At 38.2% G+C, this 26,981-nt stretch overlaps 1 protein-coding gene across 3 annotated transcripts in view; it reads left to right on the plus strand.

The window, feature by feature from the left end:
• Positions 1-649: 649 nt before the first annotated feature.
• Positions 650-26,981, plus strand: part of GPBP1 (GC-rich promoter binding protein 1) — a 73,579-nt gene continuing 47,247 nt past the window's right edge. Inside the window, exons 1-2 of one of the 3 annotated variants that reach the window (XM_007112202.4) lie at positions 650-842; positions 2,081-3,043. The gene's annotated coding sequence lies outside the window, so the exon portion shown is untranslated. Of the gene's footprint in view, positions 843-1,447; positions 1,525-2,080; positions 3,044-26,981 lie in introns of those variants that run through there. The other 2 variants (XM_007112204.4, XM_007112203.4) reach the window with 2 other exon arrangements.

A 26,981-nucleotide genomic window follows, 5' to 3' on the forward strand; every position in this document is an offset into this window, starting at 1 on the left:
CGCGGAGGGGCCGTGTACAGGCAAGCATGTGATCTCGCAGCCGCCCAGGCCCCAGCGCTGTACTCGGCGCATCGCGCGCGCCGCGGCACCTCCGAACATCGAGCAGTGGAAGACGCCGCGCCACTCGAGCCCACGCGGCCGCCTCGCGAAGCAGCGTTCCCCTCTGGACCTCCCCGGCGGCCCCACCATCACAGGCTCCGGGCAGGCCCCGGACTGGGGGAAGGGCGGGAGGAGAGGCTCCTCAGGGAGCAGCGGGGAATTCCCCCTTCCACCGAACCTTCCCGATTGTTCACCATCCTCACGTCAGCAGCAGGGGGTAATCCCCAACTCCAGCTGCTCCTGACGTCACCGCGCGGAGCCACCGCCCCCTGCGCGCCCCTGGCTCCGGGACCTCCTCGAAGCCCCGCCCCTAGGCATAACCACGCCCTCCTCCCCTCCCCCCCAGCCTCCCGACGTAGGGGGCGGAGCTTCTTTGGCCGGGGCGTGAGCGGTTGCTTGGGCCAGAAGGTTCTTTGGTGGAGGCGCTCCTCCTGCTGCCCCGCCTAGTAGGTTCGTTCGCACCGATTCTTCCACACCCTATCTCCCTCCTCCTTCTCCTCGCCCCGCCTTTCCCCTCCCGTCTCCTCAGCTCCTCTAGTTCCTTCCCCGCCTCGCCACCTTCCACGATCTCGCGAGACTTGGCCCAGAACATTGCGGATCGGGTCGGCGCCATTTTGGGACTGAGACTGGTTGTGGGGGAGGGAAAAGCGGCAAAAGGGGATTATTCAAAGTACCGAAAACCTGCTCCCGGGATCGAGCGCAGCGGCACCCCCAGGCCAGGGGCACCTCTGGTGTCGTAGAAGGTAACAGCGTCCTTTGGGCTCGGCGCCTGGGTCTGGGGAGGGGAGGGGAGGGGGGTGCCCGTGTCGGCGTTAAGGTTTGAGGGGTCGGGAGCGGCGTTGGCGGCGCGAGGTGTGAGGCTGTTCGCGGGCGGCGGCGGGGGGGAGGTGGCGGGAGAGCAAGGAGAGAGAGGGAAGGACAGCGCGGGGAGGCCCCTCTAGGTGTTGGCCCGGGTGGAGCGGAGGTGGCAGTCGTGGGGAGGGGGTGGGTGGCTTAGCCTGGGCGGCTGGTGTGGGGGGGGTTGTTTGGCGGAGGCTGGGAACGAGTCCGGCGCTGTCCGTGCTTGGTCTTCCCCCCTTCGGCCTCTCGCATGCGCCCGCCTCCTTCCGCACCGCTGCCGCTCTCTGTGAGGGCTGAGGGAGTCGAGGCCGAGTTGTGGCCTTCGGTGGTTTCTCAGCGCGCCCGGTCAGCCCGCCTCTAGAGGTCCGTGGCCCGAGCTGTGGACTGAGGCGAGCGCTGCCTCGTCCCTCTGAGTCCCGTGGGGTCTGAAGGGACTGGTCTGTCTGGGGGAGAGAACCACTCTGAACGCGGTCTACGAGAAGGGCTAGGTTCTTCCACCCCCTCAGTGCTGTGAGAAAGAAACCTGTTTCCTTAATTCAAGGAAATTGGGAACCCTCACATCTCCTTGCTGCCCTTAGAAGCCGGGTAAGTCTCACCTTCGGGCGAATTTAAGGAATGTTCTCGCTCCACTTCTCAGGCACTAACCTTCCTACTCTGAGCGGGGAAAACATGCCTCCTCTTTCGGACATTCTGATTTGGAGGGAGCGTCTTGCTCTTTATATCCCTCATTCTCTAAGTTGCATTTAGTAATGCTCGGTGGCAGCACACCTGTCTATTCGTTTTCCTTTGGTAGATTGAATAGAAAATACAGAAGATCTTTTGTAAGACTGTTTGCTCGTTTCATAGTTTGTAATATTTACTCAAAATATAAGGAGGTTTGCTTATATAATCCTGTTAGCTTATATCCGCACCCCCTTCCCAGTTGAAATCAGCGCTTGCCCTCCATAATACCATCTCCCATCGTTTTTCCCTTGTCTCTACATATCCTGAAGTCCTTCTCATACTGTTGACTTTTTTTGGGTGCTTGCTTGGTATAGAAGTGCATTTCTCTCCAGAGGTTGACTGTTTAGGATGGGGATTAATTTTTAGCTCAAAATTAAAGGTCACTGTGTAATTTAAATTGTTTTTATAACTTTTACAGGTGATTGAATTACTCAGATATGAAGATCATCTTCTAGGTTTTGTGTAAAAGGCCCCGGATATTTCAAGTGGCCATTTTGGAATTACAGTGTTTCTGGATAATTTTGCCCCAGAAGTTTATTAAAATTGGCAAGAATCATCTCTGAAGTGAATTGATAGTAGTGAACAATTCTACAAGCTTTAAAGAGACCCAGGCATTTCTTCAGTATTTTGGTTCAAACGGATTATATAACTGGTTAAAGTATTTCAGCTGGTGGTATTTTTGCCCCCCCCCCCCCAAATCCCTCCCCGTTGTTGGTGTTCTTCAGCCAGAACTGTAAGATATGTTTGATTTGTGTACTGAGTAATTTCTCTGCAGTTTCAAATTACTGTTTAAATATTGCTGAAGTTTCATGGCAGTTTATTTTTACCTTTATTTAAAGTTTTAGGAATTTTTGATCTCAGCCCTTTTCATGTCACAATGGGACAGCTTTTCTAAATGAAGACATTGAACGAATATACAGTTTTTTTGCTTTTATCTTTTATTTACATGGAAATTTAAAATGTTGCAGTTTCCCAGCAGCATGGTAGTATTGAGATAGCTGTGTGTCTATGTTTATGCTGATGTTTAGGAATGCTCTTCAGATGTGAAATTTTCTTTTTGTTTTTGCTTTTTGGCTCGTAAATTGGATATTTCATCTGGAGTGGATAAGTACAACAGTGACAAGTACATGGAATAATAAAGAAGACTTAAAAATCTTAAATCCAAGGAACATTGGCTAATTCTGGAGATAGCCATATGAAAACTTTAAAACAGAAGTATGGGTAGCTGACTGAAGTAACTCTATGTCAAGTAGCCATAGGTTAAGTATCTTCAAAGAACTTGGATTTTATTTCAGAGGATACAAAATAAAAAAACAAACTGGAAAACATAAAGATTACAGAGAAAAACCCAACACCTTCCTGTGCAGTCCTGTTGGAATTTGTAAGTACCGTATGGTGAGCAAATCAAATGTCTGTTTGTAAACTGTAATGAGAGTTAACTTTATCCCTGTGTTCTTGGAAGCCTTTCAGTTTCTTGCAGTAAGATTGCTTGGCTTCAGTTTCCTGGGCAGTCTGAAAACAACTATTAAGTAAATTGAAATGCAGAAAGAATTAAAAGTTCAGAATATTTCAGATGGAACAGTCCAGATTTGAAGTTTTTGTGCTTCTAAAGTAAAAGACAAAATCCGTATGGTCAGTATGGCTTTATGGATTGGTAGAAAGGTAGGAAAAAAACAAAACAAATAGCCAGTTTACTTTTCTAAATATGAGTGTAAATTGTGTTCTAAATGCAGTTTATTGTTCCAATTTAGAGTTAGGTAGTTGTTTAAAACAAATTATAGGGCTTGACTTTTAATCTGGTATTTCATGAAGTAAATTGTTTTAAGGGGTAACAGTTCCTAACTTTTTAATCCATTATAGAAATTTCTTGAAACAATTTTTGAAGTGGTTTTGTATTTCAAATTATTCCTTAAGATCTGAGTTCCAAAAAGTCAGTTCATTACTAGGAACAGAAACTGAGAGGAAGTGAGCAAGGTGCACTAAGAACCTTTCAAATAACTTAAAAAAAAAACGAGTGTGTTTTCTCCCTTGGAAGGTTATGCTGCCTTAAGTTTATAAACCAAGCTTGTTAAAAAAGTTGTGAATGTTAATTGCTGTAGTAGAAATCTTTTGACAAATAAGAGTATCATTTTTTAATAATATTTGTATATTTGAGGATTGAGTGGTGTTACAATTTGTTACTGCGTTTAGTTTTTCAGTGAATTATAGGCATTGAGTAGAAGTGTTTGTTTTTAAAAAGTTAACTAAAGTTTATTTTTAAAGCAATTTATATTAACAGATCAATGTAGCTAAAATTAGAGTTTATTTCATTTAATTATTTTTCTGAGATTAAAAAAAATGTAATTTTTGAACAGTTTGCCAAGATGGCCTAATAACTGGTCAGTTGCTCATTTATTTTGAACCCAGAACTTTTTTTGTTGTTATACTGTTGTATCTTGTTAGCTCACTTAGAGCAGAAGAGGTAGGCGAGTCCGAAAGATTGTAGGTATTTAGATATACATATATGGTATTTATTTTCTTACGTAAAATTGAGATTAGAGTTCAATAAATCTCTCTCTTAGAATAGAATAGGATATTTGTGTTTTTTGGGTCAGAGCTGAGTGTAGTACTTCTAATTGAGTTTCCACCTTGATTTATGTAAAATTATGATGAGAACAACCCCTCTTCCCCCCCCTTATTTTTTATGCTTCGGAGAGCCTTATTTTACGTATTCCTTAACTTAGTGGATTTTCAAGGTACTTGTCTAAGAACATGCTTTTTTTTAAAAAAATTTATTTATTTTATTTATTTATTTTTGTCTGTACTGGGTCTTTGTTGCTGCGCGCGGGCTTTCTCTAGTTGCGGCGGGTGGGGGCTACTCTTCGTTGCGGTGGGCGGGCTTCTCACCGCGGGGCTTCTCTTGTTGCGGAGCACGGGCACTAGGCACGTGAGCTTCAGTAGTTGTGGCACGTGGGCTCCAGAGCGCAGGCTCAGCAGTTGTGGTGCACGGGCTTAGCTGCTCCGCAGCATGTGGGATCTTCCTGGACCAGGGCTCGAACCCGTGTCCCGTGCATTGGCAGGTGGACTCTTAACCACTGCGCCACCAGGGACGCCCTAAGAACATGCATTTTCTTTTTTTTTTTTTTTTTTTTTTTTTGCGGTACGCGGGCCTCTCACTGTTTGTGGCCTCTCCCGTTGCGGAGCACAGGACAGGCTCCGGACGCACAGGCTCAGCGGCCATGGCTCACGGGCCCAGCCGAACATGCATTTTAAACGTGATTGAGGATAACTGGAAGTGAATGGCCTTTATTTATAGAAAAGAACCACATAACATTTACTATTTGTGTTTATTTTTCTTTAAATTTCTCCTATTGATGTTGTTACTCCAAGCATAAGTATCAGGATAACGATTATTCAGTGACTAGGGTTTTTTTTTTTTAATATAAATTTATTTATCTGTTTATTTATTTATGGCTATGTTGGGTCTTCGTTGCTGTACACAGGCTTTCTCTGGTTGCGGTGAGCGGGGGCTACTCCTCGTTGCGGTGTGTGGGCTTCTCGTTGTGGCTTCTCTTGTGGAGCATGGGCTCTAGGTGCACAGGCTTCAGTAGTTGTGGCATGTGGGCTCATTAGTTGTGGCTTGCAGGCTCCAGAGCTCAGGCCTAGTAGTTGTGGCTTGCAGGCTCCAGAGCTCAGGCTCAGTAGTTGTGGCACACGGGCTTAGCTAGTCTGCGGCATGTGGGATCTTCCCGGACCAGGAATGGCACCTGTGTCCCCTGCATTGGCAGGCAGATTCTTAACCACTGTGCGACAAGGGAAGCCCGACCAGGTTCAATTAACTTTAATCCTTGGCTAGTCTGGTATTTGTGAAATTTGCTTACAGCAGTTGTTCAAGTGCAGATTCACTCAACTTGAGTTTTTGATAAGTATTTCATTATTTTCTTTGCATTGAAATATACAGTACCAGTAGTAACTGGAACAATTGCTGGGTTGCTTCTTTTCCCCCCCTTAATACCTCTGTCTCCCCTACTCCCATTTTTTTTTCCCTTTTTTTCCTCTCCTGTGCCTGAACATATATAGGTCTAAAATAACAATTATAATGACTAACGTTTATAGATGATGATTGTGTCATGTATTTTGCTGTGTACATAGTATATCTTAGAGGAAAGTACTATTGTTACAGTGGTACAGGTGAGAAATTTAAGATTTTAGGGAGACTGAGACTGGGAGAGAGTTACTTGGTTTTGACCAAGGTTAGGTTGGAGTCTTGACCAAATTTCCAAGTCTGACTCCAGAGCCCCAAACGCTTAATCACTAGTCATATTTAATATTGCCTTCATGTGGATTTTACTTTATTAACTCCTTCTGTTTGAGCATAATCACTGATGTTTTTGTTTTCCTTCTTATTTACTGCTTCTCTTTGGTTAATATTGATTACTAGTTGAGCTTGGAGACCAGCTGAAAGAAGATAAACTACTGCTAGTTTTGCTATTTGTTAGTAGTGATAACTTTGGTTAGCTAAAAATTAAAATGTTTCAGGTTATGGAGTGAACATAAGAGAGAAGAAAATAAAATTTAAAGTTAGCAAGAGAAAGGAATAAGGATGGGAACCTCTAGTCTGAAAGTAAAATTACAAGTGAGGATAGAACCTAAACCCAGGCCGGATTATGTTTGAGTCAACCACTTTTTTTGCTTAATTTTTGATGAAAATTTTTTGATAACAATTTAGATCCAGGTAAGGGTAGTGATGTAGAAAAAGGGTAATTTCTGGGAGTTAGAAAGGAGATTTTTGGTCTGGGATTTGGAATATCTAGAAAAGGGCCTGTATGACCTTGTATGTTTACTTAACCTCTCTTGGCCTTAGTTTCTTCATAAAACTGATGGCTTTGTTAATTGTGAGGTGTAATATAGAGGTAAAGTTGTATTCTAATTGTTAACATTTAAAAATTCTGCTTAATGTATTTTACATGTCAAACCAGTATTTTAGTTTCTGAAGTTATTCTATCTCTTGTTTCTGTTAATGGCATTACCTGCATGCCAGCAGTCATGCCCTGCCTACTCATTTCCAGTTCCATTTATTGTGCTAGCTTGGTCCTTGACTAAGGAAATAACCTCCTAACTCATGTGTTAGCCTTTAGTTACATTCAGTTCTCCACAAAGTCTCCTGTGGCCAGAGAAATCTACCTAAATTATAGTTCTTTTATTGTTGCTTTAGCAGCCTTTAGGGTCATGTATTTGGAATATTTAGGGAAGAGTAGGTTGGAAAGAGATGTATTCCCTGCCCTCCCTGCTTTTAATGATGTATGTGTGAGGGGCTCCTAACATGAATTCTTTTTGGCTATGTGGTTTGAGAAGTCTCCAAAATTGATAATTTTGGTGGTGCTTCCATGTATTTTCTTGGAGAGCAGGTTCATTTCTTTCAACAGTAGCATTGTGAAAAACAAAATGTTAGAATTGTTGAAGACCCTTTGTGGTTGGGTCTGTTATTTTTAGTTTTACCTGCTTGCTTTTTCTCTCTCTTTTTTTTTTTTTTTTTGCGGTACGCGGGCCTCTCACTGTTGTGGCCTCTCCCATTGTGGAGCTCAGGCTCCGGACGCGCAGGCTCAGCGGCCATGGCTCACGGGCCTAGCCGCTCCGCGGCATGTGGGATCTTCCCGGACCGGGGCACGAACCCGTGTCCCCTGCATCGGCAGGCGGACTCTCAACCACTGCGCCACCAAGGAAGCCCAGCTTTTTCCCTTTTTGTTAGCTGCCCCACCTAGCAGAAGAGTCACAGGCTTTTGCTCTGTATCTTTTCAAGTCGTTGCTGGTTTCTGCATCATTTTATACAATATATCCTACTCAGTTTCTTGTTCTTTAGTTATTTTTCTGTTCACAGCTTGAGGAGTGCAGTGTTTTTGATCTTCATTTTCTACCCTTTAATCCAGTTTTCAGGTTATATATTTTTAAAACTATATTTAAAAGTTTTTTCCATACTTAAAACAATTTTTTTTTTTTTTTTTTTGCCGTACGCGGGCCTCTGACTGTTGTGGCATCTCCCGTTGCGGAGCACAGGCTCCGGACGCGCAGGCTCAGCGGCCCTGGCTCCCGGGCCTAGCCGTACGCGGGCCTCTGACTGTTGTGGCATCTCCCGTTGCGGAGCACAGGCTCCGGACGCGCAGGCTCAGCGGCCATGGCCCACGGGCCTAGCGCTCCCCGCATGTGGGATCTTCCCGGACCGGGGCACGAACCCGTGTCCCCTGCATCGGCAGGCGGACTCTCAACCACTGTGCCACCAGGGAAGCCCTAAAACAATTTTTTAAAGCAAGAATAAGAATTTTAAAAATTCTAGTTACATAGGTTTTTTTCTGTTGAAACTCATCTTGCAGATATGTTAAAAAACATTCTTCAACTGAAAAAGTGTCATTTTTGTCTTTACATATGTATACTAGTAAAAACAAGTTAGCTTTTCAGTGTACATAAATACGCAGTTGACTTTTGAATGATGTGGGAATTATGGGCACCTACCCTTGAATTGGAAAATTCACGCATAACTTATAGTTGACCTTCCATTTTTGAGGTTTCTCAGTATTTGCAGTTCTGCATCCACGAATTCAACCAGTTGTGGATAGTGTTGTATTTACTGTTGATAAAAATTCACATATAAGTTGGCCTGCACAGTTCTAACCTGTGTTGTTTAAGGGTCAACTGTATATTCTTTTAACGAGTGAGTTTAAAGAAAAATAGTATTGCACATGGATTTTCTGTGGGTCAGAAGTTTGGTAGCAGTTTGGCTGAGTGGTTCTGGCTCCCTCCATGTCTTTTCATGAAAATATCAAGGGTTGCACTCATTTGAAGGCTTGATTGGGGCTGGAGGATCTCCTTCCAAGGTGTTCTCATTGGGCTGGCAGGTTGATGCTGGTTGTTGTCCGGAGAACTCAGTTTCCTTACCATATGCCTTACCATATGCAGACCTGTAGGTGTTTGAGTTTCTTTACATGGCAGCTGCATCTCCCAGAGGAAGTGATCTGAGAAGAGAGGTAGGTAGAAGCGTGATGCCTTTTATGACGTATTCTCAGAAGTCACTTCAGCCATACTTTCTTCATGAGAAGCAAGTCGTTAAGTCTAACCCACAATCAAGGGGTGAGTTAGGCTCCACCTTTTGTCAAAAGAATTTGTAGACATAGTTAAAAACTACAATAGGGGTAATTCTTTACAATCAGTAGTTGTGTCAGTATAACTAGCTAAAAGTCTTCACCCCACAAATAGGAGGTTTGAGTTGTTATAAGTTTAGAGAAGAAAGTGTATTCTAAATTTGTATCACTTTAGAAGATTTAAGTCTTTCTACCTTTTGAACCACTGTGTGAGATATGTAAGTAAGGTTTTCCACCCCTTGCACTAATCTCCCAGTCTGTGTAATGAGGGAACTTTCTTATTATGGTAAAATAAACATGAAGTTTACCATTTTAGCCATTTTTGAGTGTGCAGTTCAGTGACCTTGAGTACATTTCCATTATTGTGCAATTATCATCACCATCCATCTCCAGAACCATTTTTATCTTCTCAAGTTGAAACTCTGTGTACCTGTTAAACATTAACTCCCCATTTCCCTTTCTCCCCAGCCCCTGGCAATCACCATTCGACTTTCTATGAGTTTGACTATTCTAGGTATCTCATACCTATTGATATTGTACTCTTCAAAATGCTTCTTAAATGTTTTGAGTGAAATCTTTGAGGAAATTAGTTACATTTACTTCATAATAAAATAGACTTCATTGTCCTAATTAAAACACAGACCTACTAGAGCATGGCCTTGAGGATATGGGGAGGGGGAAGGGTAAGCTGTGATGAAGTGAGAGAGTGGCATGGACATATATACACTATCAAAAGTAGGGTGGATAGCTAGTGGGAAGCAGCTGCATGGCACAGGGAGATCAGCTCAGTGCTTTGTGACCACCTAGAGGAGTGGGATAGGGAGGGTGGGAGGGAGGGAGATGCAAGAGGGAAGAGATGTGGGAACATATGTATATGTATAACTGATTCACTTTGTTGTAAAGCAGAAACTAACACCATTGTAAAGCAATTATACTCCAATAAAGATGTTAAAAAAAATTTGTGGCAGAATACGCATGACATATTATGCATAAATACAACAATAAAATTTACCAATTCAACCGTTTTTAAGTGTACAGTTCTGTGGCATTAGGTACATTGACATTGTTATGCAGCCATTACCACCACTCAGCTCCAGAGCTCTTTTCATTTTGTAAAAGTGAAACTCTGTACCCATTAAACCATAACTCTTCATTCCCTGCTCCCCACAACCCTTGGAAACCACCACTCTACTTTTTGTCTTTATGAATTTGACTAGGTACCTCATGTAAGTGGAATCATGAAGTATTTGTCTTTTCGTGACTGGCTTATTTCACTTAGCAGAACGTCTTCGAGGTTCATCCGTGTTGTAGCATGGGTCAATCAGAATATCCTTTTTTTAAGACACAATAATCCATTATATGTGTGTGTACCACATTTTGCTTATCATTCATCCATTGATGGACACATGGGTTACCTTTACCTTTTGGCTATTGTAAATAATGTTGCTGTGAGCATGGTTGTACAAATATATGTTTGAAGGTTTGCTTTTAATTCTTTTGGATAGATACCTAGAAGTGGAATTGTTGGATCATATGGTAATTCTATTTTTAATTGTTTGAGAAACCACCATATTGTTTTCCATAGTGGCTGCACCATTTCTTATTCCTATCAGCAGTTCACAGGGGTCCCAATTTCTCCCTGTTTTTTCCCAGCATTTGTTGTTTTCCGTGTTTTGTGTTCTAATGGGTGTGAAGTGGTATCATTATGGTTTTGATTTGTATTTCACTAATGATTAGTGATGTCTGATGTGCTTATTGGCCATTTGTATGTCTTCGGAGAAATATTTATTCAAGTCTTCTGCCCATTTTTAAACCAGATTGTTTTTGTTGTTGACTTATAGTTCTTTATTCTTGATATCAACATTTACCATAATGAGTGGATTTTAATAACTAATATTAATGCTTACCATGTTCCAGCCAGTGTTCTAAGCTTTTTAACTGTATTAACTAATTTAATCTTCATAGACACAGTGTGTGGGAAGGTTCTATTGTCCTAATTTTATAGATGAGAAAATGAAGTCACAGATTTTAAATTGCTTGGTAAGGTTACACAGCCAGTAAGTGAGTGGTATTTCTTAATCCATACATTCTGTATCCAGAACCTAGACTCCCACCCATTATGGCTCATAGTTAGAGTTGTAGGGTGACAATATAAAGAAAGTCAAATACTGTTTTGTTTCAGGAACTTAGAAGATATTTTATTCTTAGCCAGCAACTAAATTTTATTTTCCTTAATGTGATACAGTTGTGACTTGTTTATAATAAAATGTTCAAATGAGTTCTTTTTCAGGAATATTCTCCTTTAGGATCACTTCATAATTGATGTTATATAATATTTTAATTTAGAAAGTGCTTTTCCCAATTATCATGTAGAAGAAATGATATTTCTATTCAATGGTTTAAGAAACTCAGTCTGAAATTAAAGTTTACCCAGGCTTCTTGGTAAGTGACAGAACCATAATTTGAATTCTGTTTATCTTCATTTTTCTGTTACAGTCAACTTCCTTAGTGTTCTAAGTAGTAGGTTGTATTGTAAGAGCAGTGCTGTACAATAGAACTTTGTGAAAAGATGGAAGCATTTTTTTGTCTATACTGTTCAGTATAATAGTCACTAGCTGTATGTCATTATGGAGTTTCGAAATGTGTCTAGTGCAGATGTGGATCTGAATTTTAAGATTTATTTAATATTAGTTTAAATTTAAATTGCAATGTATGGCTACTAGCTGCCGTATTGGAAAGCACAGCTCTAGAGCAGTGGTACAGAATCCAGTCAGATCCCTAACCTTTTTAAAGTGCACTTTTTAAAGTGTGTATATTATCCTGAAATAAAGTATCCTGTGCGTATAATAAGATCACAATGATATACAGCTATAAAAAAATGACATTTATAATAATGTATTTCAATATGTAATAGCACAGGTGTGATCAGACACCCACCTCCCTGCCCCCCCCAATTTCCAAAACACCGAGTACAGGTTATTTGCCCTTCTTAAAAGAAGCAGATGATCTGTTGTTCTTAAGTACTCTTGTCCTTTAAGGAAGAAAAGTACCTCAAGTTGATTAATAATACAGTGATTAATTGGAGTACATTTCCTTTATTTTTATAGTATTTACTGCCAGGGTAGTTGAGTGGGTAGTTAGCCAACATTAAAACTATCATATGGTGTAGTGACATGATGAGCATCTTTTTATGTGCTTTGGTGAAGTGTCTATTAAAGTCTTTGGTCCATTAAAAAAAATTGGCTTGTTTTATTAAATAGTAAGAATTCTTTATATATTTTGGCTACAAGTGTTTTAGACACACGTTTTGCAAATTTCTCCCATCTATGGTTTGTCTTCATTTTCTTAACTGTGTTTTGAAGGTCAGGCAGTTCAAAATTTGTAGTAAAATTGGTTACTTTTTTCTTCATGATTTGTGCTTTTTAAAAAAATATTTATTTATTTATTCATGCATGCATGTATGCATGTTGTGCCGGGTCTTAGTTGCAGCATGTGAGATCTTCATTGCGGCATGTGGGATCTTTATTTGCGGCACGTGGCTGCTTAGTTGCGGCATGCATGTGGGATCTAGTTCCCCAACCAGGGATCAAATCTGGGCCCCCTGCATTGTGAGCGCAGAGTTTTACCCACTGGACCACCAGGGTAGTACCTGATTTGTGCTTTTCTGTCATAAGAAATCTCTGCCTAACCCCAAGTCACAGGATTTTCTCCTGCTTTTTAGCTTTCTTCTAAAAGTTTTGTAGTTTAGCTTATATTTTTATGTCTGTGATCCATTTTGAATGATTTTTTGGCCTGTGAAAGGGTTTAGGTTCATTTCTTTATTATTATTTTTTTAAATTTAGACGTTCTACTCTCCCAGTTCAATTCGTTGAAAAGACTTCGTTTCCCATTGAATCATGTTGGAATACTATCCTCTGTTGAATATCAGTTGACCTTACGCATGTGGAACTATTTGTGGCCTCTTCCTTGATATGTATGTATTATGTCAGTTCCACAAAATAGTAGTTGATAAATAAAACTGGTAGTTTTTGACCTTTTTTTTTCTGCTCTATTGTAAAGCCTGTTTGACATCTTTTCTTTTCTAAAATTTTTTATAGGAAATTCGGATTAAAAGGGGAAATTGTTTTTATGGATATGTGAAATAAGACTGGTTGCAAAATAATGCCATCCTGAATTCATAGAGCAATCTTCTTTTGAGTGGCTTGAAATGTTAGATATTATCTAATTTATACTTGAGCATACTTGGAAAATAAATGACAGCATTTCTATATTGGAAATGAGAAAGTAGGATACAAACATACCACCTTATTTACTGTAAAACATGGGCTCAACAGTGGATCTGGGATTTTTATTTCTTGAGTACTAGTCTATGCTAGAGATGTTCATTGCCTAGTAGATATTTGAGTGTCTACTATGTGCCTGTACTTTCACTGGTTCTTGTTTAGTAACAAACAAGGCAAAAATGTAAGGTTCTTGAACTCATGTAGTTTGTCTACTCTGAAGTTCTGTGAATACAGAGTAAACAGAGTCCTTAAATTTGAATGCTGATTTCATCCCATCTAGTAAATAATAGCTGTTTGTTGTTGGCCAGGCCAGCCTTTGTAAGACTTTTATGGCTTGCTGTAGTAAAACTGGTTCTTTTCCTGTTTCACAAAGTTATCCTTAGAATCAAGTGAAATAATGAATGCTAAATGCTTTGAAATTGTAAGATGATAACGAACAGTAGTAGTAGTATTGTTATGGCTGGGTCAGATAGATAGTAGTGTTTGAGGATCATATGATCAACCAGGAGGAAGATTGTGGATAAGGGAAAATAGATAAATGTAAGTTGAAGGGACAGAACTGAGCAGAAACCAGGTATATTTAGGTTGCATTTATGACCAGTTTAAAATTGTTGAAGCATAATGCATTACACTCTTCTGAGGTAATTGTTTAACCTGCAGTATGGTACCATAGTTTTAAATGGCATCTTTATGCAAAAGATCTTCTCAATATTCTACTATTGTAATTTAACTAACCTTGATTTTTCCATTTAGTTTACAAATTTAACATATCCAAAACTGAAATTTTTGAGTGTTTCACAGCCCCATACTTTCTCCATTCTTCCCTAGCTCAATAAATGGATACAGTATCCACCTATTCAAGCTAAATAACCAGGGCTCACTTTTGATTCCTTCTTTTCCTCCCATCTAATCAATTAGCAAATCTGTTTGCTCTCCCAAATATGTCCATTTCTGTTCCACTGTCACTAAGCTTATACAAGCCGCCATCGTCTCTTATTTGAACTACTTGCTGTATAACCTTGTAACTTTGTTATTGTGCCATTCTTACACTCCTGTAGTTCATGATTCGCAGAGCAGAGTGTCTTTCCATTGGACCCTAAGAATAACATGCAGAGTCTGTAGCCTACCAGCGTCTTCATTGTTTGTCCCCTTCCTTTCTCTGCAACCTTGTTTACTGTCTTCCTAGACCATTGACCTTTGGCCTTCTTTCTCTTCCTTGACTACACCAAGCATTTTCCTTCCTGTCTTTGGGCCTTTATGTTCTGCCTCTTTTTTTTTTTCCTTGTTAGCTCAGTTTTGACTCATGTTACATTCTGAGTGGCTTTCTCTAACCATTCTATGTAAAGTGGTCAACCCCCTTCCTGTATCCTTTGATTTTTCTTGTTACTCTATATTATCCTGTATATTTCATTCAGATCAGTCTCTTAGTTATCTTATTTGCTCTCTCCCATGTTTATTGCATAAACTTCTGAGGGCAGGTACCTGTCTCATTTGTTTATTGTTATATGCTCAGTGCAGTTACTTGCAGAGCAAGAGAATTGTTAACAGCAAAAGAATTGTTAACATCTTAGATAATGTAACTTAACTTTTTCCCCCAAAATTGAGTATATGTAATTGGTATTTTTATTATAGAACTGCTGTTTAACTGCTTGGGGACTAGGTAAAATTTGTTAGATTATTTACAGCCGAGTTCCTTTGCTGTCTGATCATTTAGAAGCACGGTTTTATCTGCCTAGACTTAAATTGTTACATGAACTTCTAGTCTGTTTGCTAGATTCAAGGCTGGCTTTGGATTTGCTGTTGTGTTTCTGAGGGGACTGCCTGATAAAGACTTCTTTATTATGACCCTGGCCTTTCAAAAAATTTCCCCAGTTTTGAAGTGTCCAGTCAGAAGGATTGAAATCTAGTGAAATTGCCCTCTCAGGTTTAAAAAGATAAAACACACTTTAGATTTCAAGGAGTGACTTTGAAATATGTGGGTGGCTAATTTAGGCTCCTCATTTTTGGAAATCAGGAAGGCCATAATAGTTCATTATATTAACTAATGTCCTTATTTGAGGAAACATAATCCTTTTACATTGTCTCCTCAAAGATGCCAATGCAGATTTATGTCCTTAGAGCTTTAATTATTTTTGGTATTATTACAAATTTTCTCAGTTTGGTCTAGCTTTGGATCTTACACATCCCTTGCAGGGGTCCTTATTTATTAAGGCTGTAGCAGGATGCTAAACTTGAGGCTACTGCAGCAAGTATCATTAGGTGAATAATGAAATCATTGCTTCATGCACGCGAGCTAGGTTGAAAACTACCTGATAATCAAGATGTCTTAAGGACTTTTCCTGTGCAAGCTTAGTTGCCTCAAGTTTTTTTTAACTCAACTGATAGTTTTAGATTTGTAGTCTCTGGTCTTTCTTCATTTAAAATGAGTACCTTTTATACGCACATTGTGGAAATGGGGAAAAGTGAGTAAAAATGTTGTCACCTTAGTCCTTAAAATAAGGGCCTTCCAAGGACTGAATTCGATGAGAGGACAAGAGTCTTATTTGGAGACAAAGTTGGCTAGGTTAGTGGAAAGCAAGTTGTGACTGCTGTGGTAGTTCAAATTACTTGTCTTTTTTTGTTGTTTTTTTTTGCCACGTAAGAGACTTTTTGTCTAGCAGATTGAGATCTGTATTTTGTATGGTTTGATATAAAGCTATAGCTGAAGACAGTGCCTGACAGGTAAGATTAAAACTTAAACTCAGAACTTAGAGACTGACCTAGGTGCTTGTTAAACTTAAAGCTAATATTTTATATAACACATGGTCTCTACCTAATGTATCCTGGGTTATTTACAGCATGTGTAGGGTGTGTAGAGTGGTTAAGAATTTGAGCTGCCACTGATTGTACTGTGACCCTGGGAACCTGTTTTTCTTGTTTTGTAGAAAAAGACAGTATCAACCTCTTGGGGATGTAGTGAGGACTAAATGAGATAGTACTTGTAAAGCCCTAAAACAAATTGCCTAGCAGATTGTGTGTGCGCGTGTGTGAGAGAATATGTATATTCAGTGTATATTTTTGTCTTCATAACCATTTATGTCCTTAAATTAAGGTACCTGAATTTCCAAGTCTTTTTCATTTTCTAATAATTTATTTGTTTTTAGCCACACCACGAGGCATGTGGGATTTTAGTTCCCTGAGACCAGGGATTGAACCCATGCCCCCTGCAGTGGACGTGCAGAGTCCTAACCACTGGACTGGCAGGGAATTCCCCAAATCTTTTCATTTCATATCAAGGGTCCTGTATCTCTGAGCCCTTGGTGAACTTATTCATAGGGTTAGGCTTTATAAATTCATTTGTTGAAACTTGTTTGCTGCTCTTCAGCCTAACTTGCCTTCAGAAAAAGGTGGATTATGTTAAAGAGTTTGAGGATTCAAGAAGTGGTAACGCTGAGTCAGACTAAAGAGGATTTAAAATTATTTTGGATACATGCACCTCGTGCCAATTACAAATAGTACAAGGGTTTTTATGGAGAAGTCACCGTCTCTTGTCCTTTTGTCCAGCAATAGTTCTTGTCTGAAGAAACTTTTTTATGAATTTTTCTAGGGAGACCTTATGTATATATAAGCACATTATATTTCTCTTTCTTAACACAAGTAGTAGCATGATGTCCACTTTTCTCTGTAACCTTTTTTTTTTTTACTAAGGAACTATCTTGGAAGTTTATTCCATATTAGTACCACTAGACCACCAGGGAACTCCCAAGAATGAAAATTTTATATATAAGATCTTTTTCTGTGAACTCCTCATATTCTTTCATTTTTCTGTTGAGTTCTCTTTCTGTTGATTTGTAGCAACATTTTATGTAGGAAGTTGGAAAAGCCCCTCTATATGTGCTTTATGTGACAAGTATTCCTCCCCCCCCCCCCGCAGTATGATGTTTTCTTTGATCTTGGTTGTGAATTTTATCATATAGAATACTTTTTGAGTTCATATGTAAATATATTTTTATTACTTCTGTTTTTGTGTGTCATACTTAGAAAGGCCTTCCTTCCCCTTTCTGAGATAATAAAAATTTCCTCTACTTTTTATATAATGATTGCTTTTTTTCTCCTTAAAGTCTTTGATCCATTTGATGATTATTTTGAGTAAGCTTTGAGGTAGGGTTGTCCCAACTTTTCTCACATACTAAATTTCTGTATGTGTCGGGTATATGTTGTCTACCAACGATGTTTCTTTCAATTCACATATTAATGTTATGGTGAAATTGTGGATTTTAAAGTGGAGTTACGTTAGATAAAAAGGAGTTAAAGAACTATTTAATCTGGAATTAAGGAAACTATATTCTTAAATTTATGGTTTCCTAATTCTAGAAAATTGATTTGAAATGCAAATTATCAAGCCCATTATTCTGTAAATAGGACAGTTGTATTTCAAAAAATGAATTCTGTGCCATAATTTAGATGAAAAGACTGAGTAAGATTTTTGTGTTTGTAACTCCGAACAGCTAGTTTGGAACTAGCTGTGACACCATGGGTACAAGTTTTTCTTTCTTTCTTTTTTTTTTTTTTTTTTTAATTTGTAAAATGGGGATTAAAATACTTATTAAGAAGATTGAGATGTAAAGTGTTAACGTGGTATCTACATGTAGATGCTCTTAAGTATTCTCTCTCCCTTTTCTGTAATGTTTACTTTTGTCAGTAATTTTCTATCTACCTGCTTCCTTTAAAGATTTTTACTGTTCTTTGCTAATAAATCTACTTATGTGGAGTTTCAGCACAAAGTAACCAATTATGGAATTAAATTGATACCACATTCATTGTAATTTAGTCTGGTGGATTTCACGTTTTGGTAGTTTGAGGAAAATCATTACCAGTATCGCGCCTCTTTTTTTTATGTGTAATTGCCGTTCCTGATACCTGGGAAGAATGAGCTGATCTCCCCCCTCCCTCCCTCCCTCCCTCCGTCCCTTCCTCCCTCCTCCCTTCCTCCCTCCCTCCCTCCCTCCTGTTCTTCATTCACTTCTTCATTCATTCCATACTAGTATGTGTTCTTGTGGAGAAAGTTGTTTAAAGTGGTGTTTTGGAGTATCTGCTCCATAAATGTCATTTTTGTTGACGAATTGTGTTATTCAGAAAACAAATACGTCAAATATTTTTTTATGGGAAGCTTAATTGTGTTTAAAGGAATAGCATATATGTGTGTGTATATATATATATATATATATATATATATATGCTGAATGTTTTGATATGTAACTTGTAGTGAAATGGTTAAGGTTTTTCTTTTTTTTTTTTTTTGTGGTACGCGGGCCTCTCACTGTTGTGGCGTCTCCCATTGCGGACGCACAGGCTCAGCGGCCGTGGCTCACAGGCCCAGCCGCTCCGCGGCATGTGGGATCTTCCCGGACTGGGGTACAAACCCGTGTCCCCTGCATCGGCAGGTGGATTCTCAACCACTGCGCCACCAGGGAAACCCTAAAAATTTTTTTATGCCTTGAATCTTTTTTCAGTTTTATTGAGATATAATTGACATATATGATTCTGTAAGTTTGCGTACAACATAACGTGTTTTTTTTTTTTTTGTGGTATGCGGGCCTCCCTCTGTGTGGCCCCTCCCGTTGCGGAGCACAGGCTCCGGACGCGCAGGCTCAGCGGCCATGGCTCACGTGCCCAGCCGCTCCGCGGCATGTGGGATCCTCCCAGACCGGGGCTCGAACCCAGTTCCCCTGCATCGGCAGGCGGACGCGCAACCACTGCGCCACCAGGGAACCCCCCAACATAATGTTTTGACTTAACATATATCGTGAAATGATTACCACAGTAAGTTTAGTTACCATCCATTATCTCTTGCTGTACATTCCACCCTTAGTACTTATCTTGTAACTGGAAGTTTGTACCTTTTGGCCATCCCTATCCATTGGCCTCCTCAGTCTACCTCTGTAACCACAAATCTGATCTCTTTCTGTGAGTTTTTTTTTTTTTTTTTTTTTATTCCACATGTAAGTAAGATCATACGGTATTTGTCTTTCTTTGACTTATTTTACTTAGCATAATGCCTTCAGCGTCTACCCGTGTTGTCGCAAATGGCAGGGTTTCCTTTTTTTTTTTTTTAATGTGTACCACAGCTTCTTTATCCGTTCATCCATGGATGGAGGAGTTTTAAAAGTGATAGTTGCTTTATCGCATTGAATTAAATTTTAAATGCTTGATATTTAAAGTAGAATTTAAATTCTAAGCCAGTCTTAATGTATATTTACCCTACAGTACTGCACAAGTTCATACTGATACTTCCAATTCAGTTTTAGGACCACAGGGTTTTTATTTATTCCCTTCTGTCTTACCATGTGTATTTCCTTCCTTCAGTGCTGAGAATCTTGGTTCTCAAGGACACTTTTGGACTGTGTTTTGTTGTTGTTTTTTTTTTTTTTTTTGTAATGGAACGCTTTCATGGTAATTTGTTTAGGTTTTCTCTTTACTGGGGATATTTTTAGTAAATTGTATTTTTCTAAAAATTGTCCATTTCTATATTTTCAACTTTACATAGAGTCATTCAGATGATTGCTTATGATTTTTTGTCATTTTTGATTTTATATTCTAGTAGCTTCTCTATTGATCTCCCCGCCCCCCCACCCAGAACAGTGGGATTTATTTGTAGTTCTTCAGCTTTTCCAGTTTGTTAACTTTTGGTTTTGTGAATTTGCTTCTTTTCACTTTGTTTTAAAATTATGTGTAGAAGAGTCTGTTTCGATTTTGTTATTTTTAGTTTCATTGAATTGTGGTCAGATAATGTTGTTTGTAGGTATGTTTGAAATTTATTAAAGATTTTTTGGTGGCCTAAGATGGGTGCTTGAAGAAGATATACTTTCTGTATTTGGGGGTTTAGTATTTGATATATAAAATCTGTGAACACCTAAATGAGTATGGTTTAAATATTCTATACTCTTACTAATTTTTTATCCATTAGATTTTTATTGGACTGAGCAAGGTGTGTTCAAGTCTTCTATGTTTTTCTTGTATCACCTGTATTTTCTGGTTTATAAAAGTGTTTCATTGTTATTGGGTGCATAAATATTAGAATTATCTTGCTAAACATACATTTCAGTTATAAAGTGTCTGTCTTTGTCTCCTTTAATGCTTTTTAGTTTGAATGCTAACTTAGCAGTACACTTACTGATCAGTTTCTTCTGCATTGTCTAATCTGCTGTTAATTCTATTCAGTGTTTTTCATTTCAGATATTACTCTTTTTAAATCTTTAGAAGTATCTTCTATATCTTCTGTTTTTCCTTTGTGTTCCTATTTTCCCTTTCCTTAAACATATAGTCGGTTTAATGCCCTTGTCTGCTAATTCCATCATATCCATCATTTCTGGATATCTTTCTGTAAAGATAGATTTTTTTCTTGTTATTGGTAGCATTTTCCTGCAGCCCCCCCTTTTTTGCATGACTGATAATTTTTGATTGAATGCTGAAAATTATGAATTTCATTTTGTTGAGTGCTAGATTTTGTTGGACTTTGCTTTGGGAAACAGTTAAATTGGAATTAGTTGAGTCCTTTCAAGAAAAATTCCATGAGAAAATTTATACAAGTAAAACATTCAATTTAGTGAAAATCCTGTAGTGTTAAAATTGAGTTGGCAGGGACTTCCTGGTGGTCCAGTGGTTAAGACTCCATGCTCCTAATGCAGGGGGCCCGGTTTGATCCCTGGTCAGGGAACTAGATCCCGCATGCCGCAACGAAGACCCGGGGCAGCCAAATGAATAAATAAATATTAAAAATAAAATAAAATAGACACATTTCTGGTAAAAAAATTTTTTAAAAATTGAATTGGCATGCAGACTTTTACTTCTGGCTGTGATGGACTAACGGGCAACCGGATAACCAGATTTACCCACTCATCTGAGAAATGTAAAAAGCCAGGCAAAATGTATGAAACAGGCTTTTAGATATTGGTTGACAGGAGGTGGTCAGTGTTATAAATGGCCCAGCTCATTGCTTGAAGAAAATTAATAGGTTACAGCACAGGGAGGGTGAATTCAAACATAGTCTGGTGGTCTTAACTAAAAGTTAAGGAGACAACTGAAAATTTGAAAAGGTCAAAGTAGGTAGAATTTGTGGGGCAAAGTATTATAACAGGAAACTTGGCAGGAGAGATAACTCAAAAGGGTCCACTCAAGGCTTTGACTTAGGACTGACCTGCACACGCGCGTTTGGAAGTGACTGAAGCCAGGGACTAGAACCACCAGAAGGGAGTAGGTGAAACAATTCCAGAGATTTACATAGGACCAGGTAAAGTCTTTGTTTCCATCAGCCTCAGTGGAAAGACCACCTAATAGATGGAGCACAGGCAGTAAATGGAGTATAGGCAAAGTATTCAAAAGGATTAGCTCCAATTAGTGGGGCAAAAATTAACTCTAGACTACAAGCTTTTCTGGACCCACCCTAACAAAGATTTTTGCAAGTTTGGTAGGTGAGTAGTTCCAGTATTTTAATTTGTACTTCTCTTGTTATGAGAATAGCAGGGCATCTTTTCCTGTTTAATAGTTAATTTTTTTATGGATTGACTAGAAAATGTTGGTCACTGGTCTCTTGCTTTCTTTCTTTTTTCTTTTGGCCGCACCATGCAGTATGTGGGATCTTAGTTCCCTGACCAGGGGTTGAACCTACGATCCCTGCAGTGGAAGCTGGGCCGCCAGGGATGTCCCACTGGTCTTTCTCTTTCCTCCTGGCTGTTAGGAACTGTTTGAGAATGTATTTATCTGCCTCACACTTGATATTTTGGGTATAGCTTTCATGATTCAAAATACTTTTTTCCCTCAGCACTTTGATTGCTATTTTGTTGTGTTATAGCAGGAGATCTTTAAGACGTTTGATGCATTCTGATTTTTTTTCCTTCCTTTACAGGAGTGTTCTCTCTTTTTTTTTTTTTTTTTTTTCCCTGCATCGGCAGGTGTACTCTCAACCACTGCGCCACCAGGGAAGCCCCTGCCCATTTTTTGTTTGGGTTGTTTGCGTTTTTTTTGTTATTGAGTTGTGTGAGCTGTTTGTATATTTTGGAAATTAAGCTCTTGTTGGTCACATTGTTTGCAAATATCTTCTCCCAGTCTGTAGGTTGTCTTTATGGTTTCCTTTGCTGTGCAGAAGTTTATAAGTTTGATTAGGTCCCATTTGTTTATTTTTGCTTTTATTTCTATTGCCTTGGGAGACGGATCTAAGAAAATATTGGTACAATTTATGTCAGGATGTTTTGCCTATGTTCTCTTTTAGGAGTTTTATGGTGTTATGTCTTACGTTTAAGTCTATAAGCCATTTTGAGTTTATTTTTGTGTATGGTGTGAGGGAGTGTTCCAACTTTATTGAATTGCCTGTACTACTCCCTTACTCTTGCTCTCTTTACTTACATTTTTTATAAGAGAGCTTTGAGTTTGGCTTTTATGTTGTAGTTTTTAGAAAGTTGAGGGAAGCTCTTTTACATTGGAATTGAACTCATGAATAGTCCTTTAAAAAAATTAACGAAACTTTTGAAAACATTTGTTATGAATGGGTGGTAATGGGAACTAAAGTTCTAGATTTTAATACCTTTTCCTTTCCAGGTGTTTTACTGAATCCTCCCCACCCCCTTTATTTTACAACAAGCTACCAGATTTATTTTCTGAAAGCACATTTCCAGACATGTAATTGCAACTTTAAAACTTCTGAGTACTTCCCTTGCCTGCTGAATGTAGTTCAGATTTCTTTTTCCTGTGTGCTGTTCAAAGCACGCTGCTTACTGTCCCCAGAGTATTTTCTCTACTAGGTTTTAGATATACCTGGCATATTAAGTGGTGTTTGGTTGACCTGTTCATTACTGGCTTGATGTGTTGAGAGTATAGTGACTAGATTCATTAGTTCAGATACTTTTGTAGCAGAATGGTTTAATACCATTTAGAAAGGAAGCCCCCAACAGTTTTAAGAGACCTGTTCAGAGATATTCCATGCTTACTCTAAATTCTTCACACAGAGTGACTGACTGCTTCAGAGTTTTTATTTTTTAGAATTATGTTACTGGCCAAGGTGTGGGGGCAGGTGGGGAGAAACAGTGATAAATTCCATTTCCTTCCTGCATCAGTGCCGGAGAGGGTAATTTTGTTTTCTGCTTAATTGAAATAAAACATTAAGCATTATGGTTTTGTGTCTTGGGCTAAATAAAATAAGTTTGAACATATTAAATAAGAAAGACTATCTTTGAATCTTAAGGGACGGTAATTTAGAAGTTTCTTGATTGTAGTATATAATATCCTGGTTTTTTAAAAAATCCAGTTCTACAGTATATGAGACATTGTTCGTTGTATTCAAGATATATATTTTCTAACCATAGTCATATATACTTACGTTCTTTTTTGTTCATGTTGATATTCCAGCTGAACTAAGTCATCGCTGGGATTTTACATTGTTGTAGCACTGTTTTCTCAAACACATGGTTTAAGAAACACATAGGGTAAACCAGTCATCTCTTGGTGCAAGGTTATTTTACTTGATAGTAACTTAAAATTTTTTATATTAAAACATACATGGATATATTATAGTATAATGCAGAAATTTCATAAGTTTGTAAAAAAATAGGACTTGAGGATGAGTTACTTTGATTACTTTCTGAAAATACATTTTGGTGGGGCAGGAGAATGGATTTGTTATTAGCTTTAAGTAATTTCTGTGGGAAAGTTTGAGAAATATACTGGTAGTGAACAAAGAACATGGCTTTTGAGGCAGAAGAATCTGAGTTCATATTACTGTCTGTGTAGCTTAGCGGTAAATTATTTATCTCTTCTGATTCTGCCCACTTTTCAGAGAACATATCTAAGCTGATCCTAGCATATATATTTTTTTAAGTGTATACGTTTACTCTCTTTGAACCCTGATAATGTTGGCACTTTTCTAACGGTTAAATACTTCAGATAAATAATTTGCTTATACCTTTTCTGATAAAGGATTTGAGGCAGCAACCTTGTTTTCCAGTTGTTAGCTTGTTAGCTGTTAGAAGGAAAACTGACCTTGTATATTCAGTGTTTAGTACTTGTTTTTGCTTACATTGGCTGTTTAATAAATGAGTTGATTTGAATTAAATTTTATGCTGTTTAGTCCATATTGTTTGCAGTATAATTCTGAATTAAAGTTTACCTTTACCAACCTTTTAAAAAAAATCTGATTCAGGGATGACTTAAACTGTTTAGTTTTGTGAGGGAAAGAGCAGCTCAATGAGTAAAAATTTGTTTATAGAGTAAGGCTTATTTTTTTGTAGTGGTGTCTTTTTTATGAAAATTAAGTCAGCTCATTATAAGTTTTGGAGTACTTCAGTTACATTTTGTGTATTAAACCTGAAAACTTGAGAATTGAAAGCATGCTGTTCCCAGTAATGTGTTTTTCTCCTTAAATTCTTTTTTGTAGGGGTGGAAGTAGCAATTTTCATATGTAACAATTTAACAGATAATAACAATTCTCATAACATTCCTCTTCTGTTTTTTTTACGATTTTTTTTTCATGTAAGTAAAGCATAGAAATGTTCTGAACAATTTAATGAGGTAAGCTGAGGGGGATAGGGGGTCTAACAAAATTCCAGGTTAAAGCAAGCATTAATAATATGAAACTTCTTAAAGGATGGAAATTTCTAATAGTCTAGATTTCTTGTGAAATTTGCTAATGCTGTTTTATATTTGAGAGAGTCTAATCTGTAGTTTTGAGTTTGATAACAGAAGATATTGGACACTGTGTCATGACCAAAACTGCAAAAAATAGTAAAGTAATAGATTATTTTGCTTCCTTTAGGGGTTATGTTCCATAGGCAAGGATTTTTTTGCTTGTAAATATTTATTACAGTATTTACCATTTTTTCCTGATTATCATTACTTTAAGTGCTTGTTTAAGAACAGAATTCTAGGCCTTGCTTAAGACCTGTTGAATCAGACTCCATAGGGGAGGGGCCTCTTACTTTTTATTAGGGAAGTCTGGAAATTACCTAGTGCTTCCTAAATATTAATAAAACTTTATTAATGGTATTGCAGTAGTGAAGCAAACAAAACTGAATGGAATAAAATGTCAAAGTATACTTTTCAAAAGTTAAAAACATGACTCATAAAATTATAGAATAAACATGTCATAGCGTCATTTTTAAAAAATGATTTTTCTTGACTTGCATAACCTGATTCTTGAAGATTATGGGCCAGTTCATTTAGTACATGTAATGTCTCTAAAGTTAGCTTTTCTCCTGTTTAGACAGGCTGTGCTTCTTTATCTTTGGTTAGGGTATTATAAAGGAAGTGGTGCTGTTTTTGCTCATTGGCACGCAATTTCAGTTTGATCTGTTACTGATGATTCACTTTGATCTGTTGATTAAGGATTTCCCAGGCTATTTGCCAGGCCATTTCACTGCAAAACTAGTAACTTTTCTTTTTTTGAGGTTCTTAGAAATTGTATAAATAACCTCTTCCTCCTAAAATTTTCATCTCTCTGGATTCGTATGTTTTATTCAAGGGGTTGTAATACAGCACTTTTATTTATTTTTACTGAGGCAAAAGTCACATTACATGAAATTGACCATTTTAAAACGTATAATTCACTGACATTTAGTGCATTCACAATGATGTGAAACCACCAGCTTTACCAAGTTCCAGAACATTTTCATCACCCCAAAAGAAAAATCTGTATCCATTTAGCAACCAGTACCCATTCGTTCCTCCCTCCCATAGTCCCTGGTTGTCTCTGCTTCTTGTCTCTATGGATTTGTCTATCCTGGATATTTCATAAAAACTGGGATTTGGTAATATGTGATCTGGCTTCTGGATGTGTCTGGCTTCTTTTTCTTAGCATATTTTCATGGTTAATCCTAACAGAATGTGTCTTTTTCCATTGAATCCATACACAAGTTGTGTTGAGTATGATGTTAGCTGTGGTTTTTTCATAGATGTTCTTTATCAGGTTGAGTGTTTTTATCATGAAACGATGTTAGATTCTGTCCAGTGCTTGTCTGCAGCAGCTGAGATGATCATATGGTATTTTTCCTTCATTTTGTTAATGTGGCATATTATTATTTAAAAATTAAAAAAATTGAAGTATAGTTGATATACAGTGTCATGTTAGTTTCAGGTGTACAGCATAGTGATTCAGTATACATATAAATATCCCTTTTCAGATTCTTTCCCTTATAGGTTATTATAAAATATTGAGTATAGTTCCCTGTTCTATATATAGTAGGTCTTTGTTCATTACAATGTGGCCTATTATTGATTGAGGATCCCTTTTATGCCACCAGTTGCCTTTGGCTCCCTGCTTTGCAGATTCTCTGCTTTTGACAGTTTGGTTATGTGTCTTGGTATGAATCTTTTTGTGTTTATCTTTCTTGGAGTTTGGTTAGCTTCTTGGATATATTGTGTCTTTAGTTAATTTGATAAGTGTTTAGGCATTATTTCTTCAGAGACTCTTTCTACCCCCCTCCTTTTCTCTGCCTCTGAAACTTTCATTATCTGAATGTTGGTATGCTTGATGGTGTCCCACAGGTCTTTTCGGCTTTGTTCAGTTTTTTTTTTCCTCCAGCTCCTTAGACTGATAATTTTAATTGACCTTTTCAAGTTCTCTGATTCTTCTTTCTGCCGGCTCAAATCTGCTGTTGAAACTGTCTAGTGAAATTTTCATTTCAGTTATTGTACTTTTTGGCTCCAGAATTTGTTTGGTTCTTTGCTGTAATTCCTGTCTCTTTATTGATATTCTGTTTGTTGAGACATTGTTCTCCTGGTTTCCTTTAGCTCTTTGTATTTAAGACAATAGATGTCTGTTCATCATCAGGGACTGTGTCTGCTAATATCACAACCTCCCCTCCACGTTGCCCCCCCCCACAGTGGGCCATACTTTATTGTTTCTTTGCATGCGTTGTAATTTTTGTTAGAAAATAGAACATTTTTTTTTTTTTTTTTT

The sequence above is a fragment of the Physeter macrocephalus genome, chromosome 8 (assembly GCF_002837175.3).
Source record: "Physeter macrocephalus isolate SW-GA chromosome 8, ASM283717v5, whole genome shotgun sequence".
NCBI lineage: Eukaryota > Metazoa > Chordata > Mammalia > Artiodactyla > Physeteridae > Physeter > Physeter macrocephalus.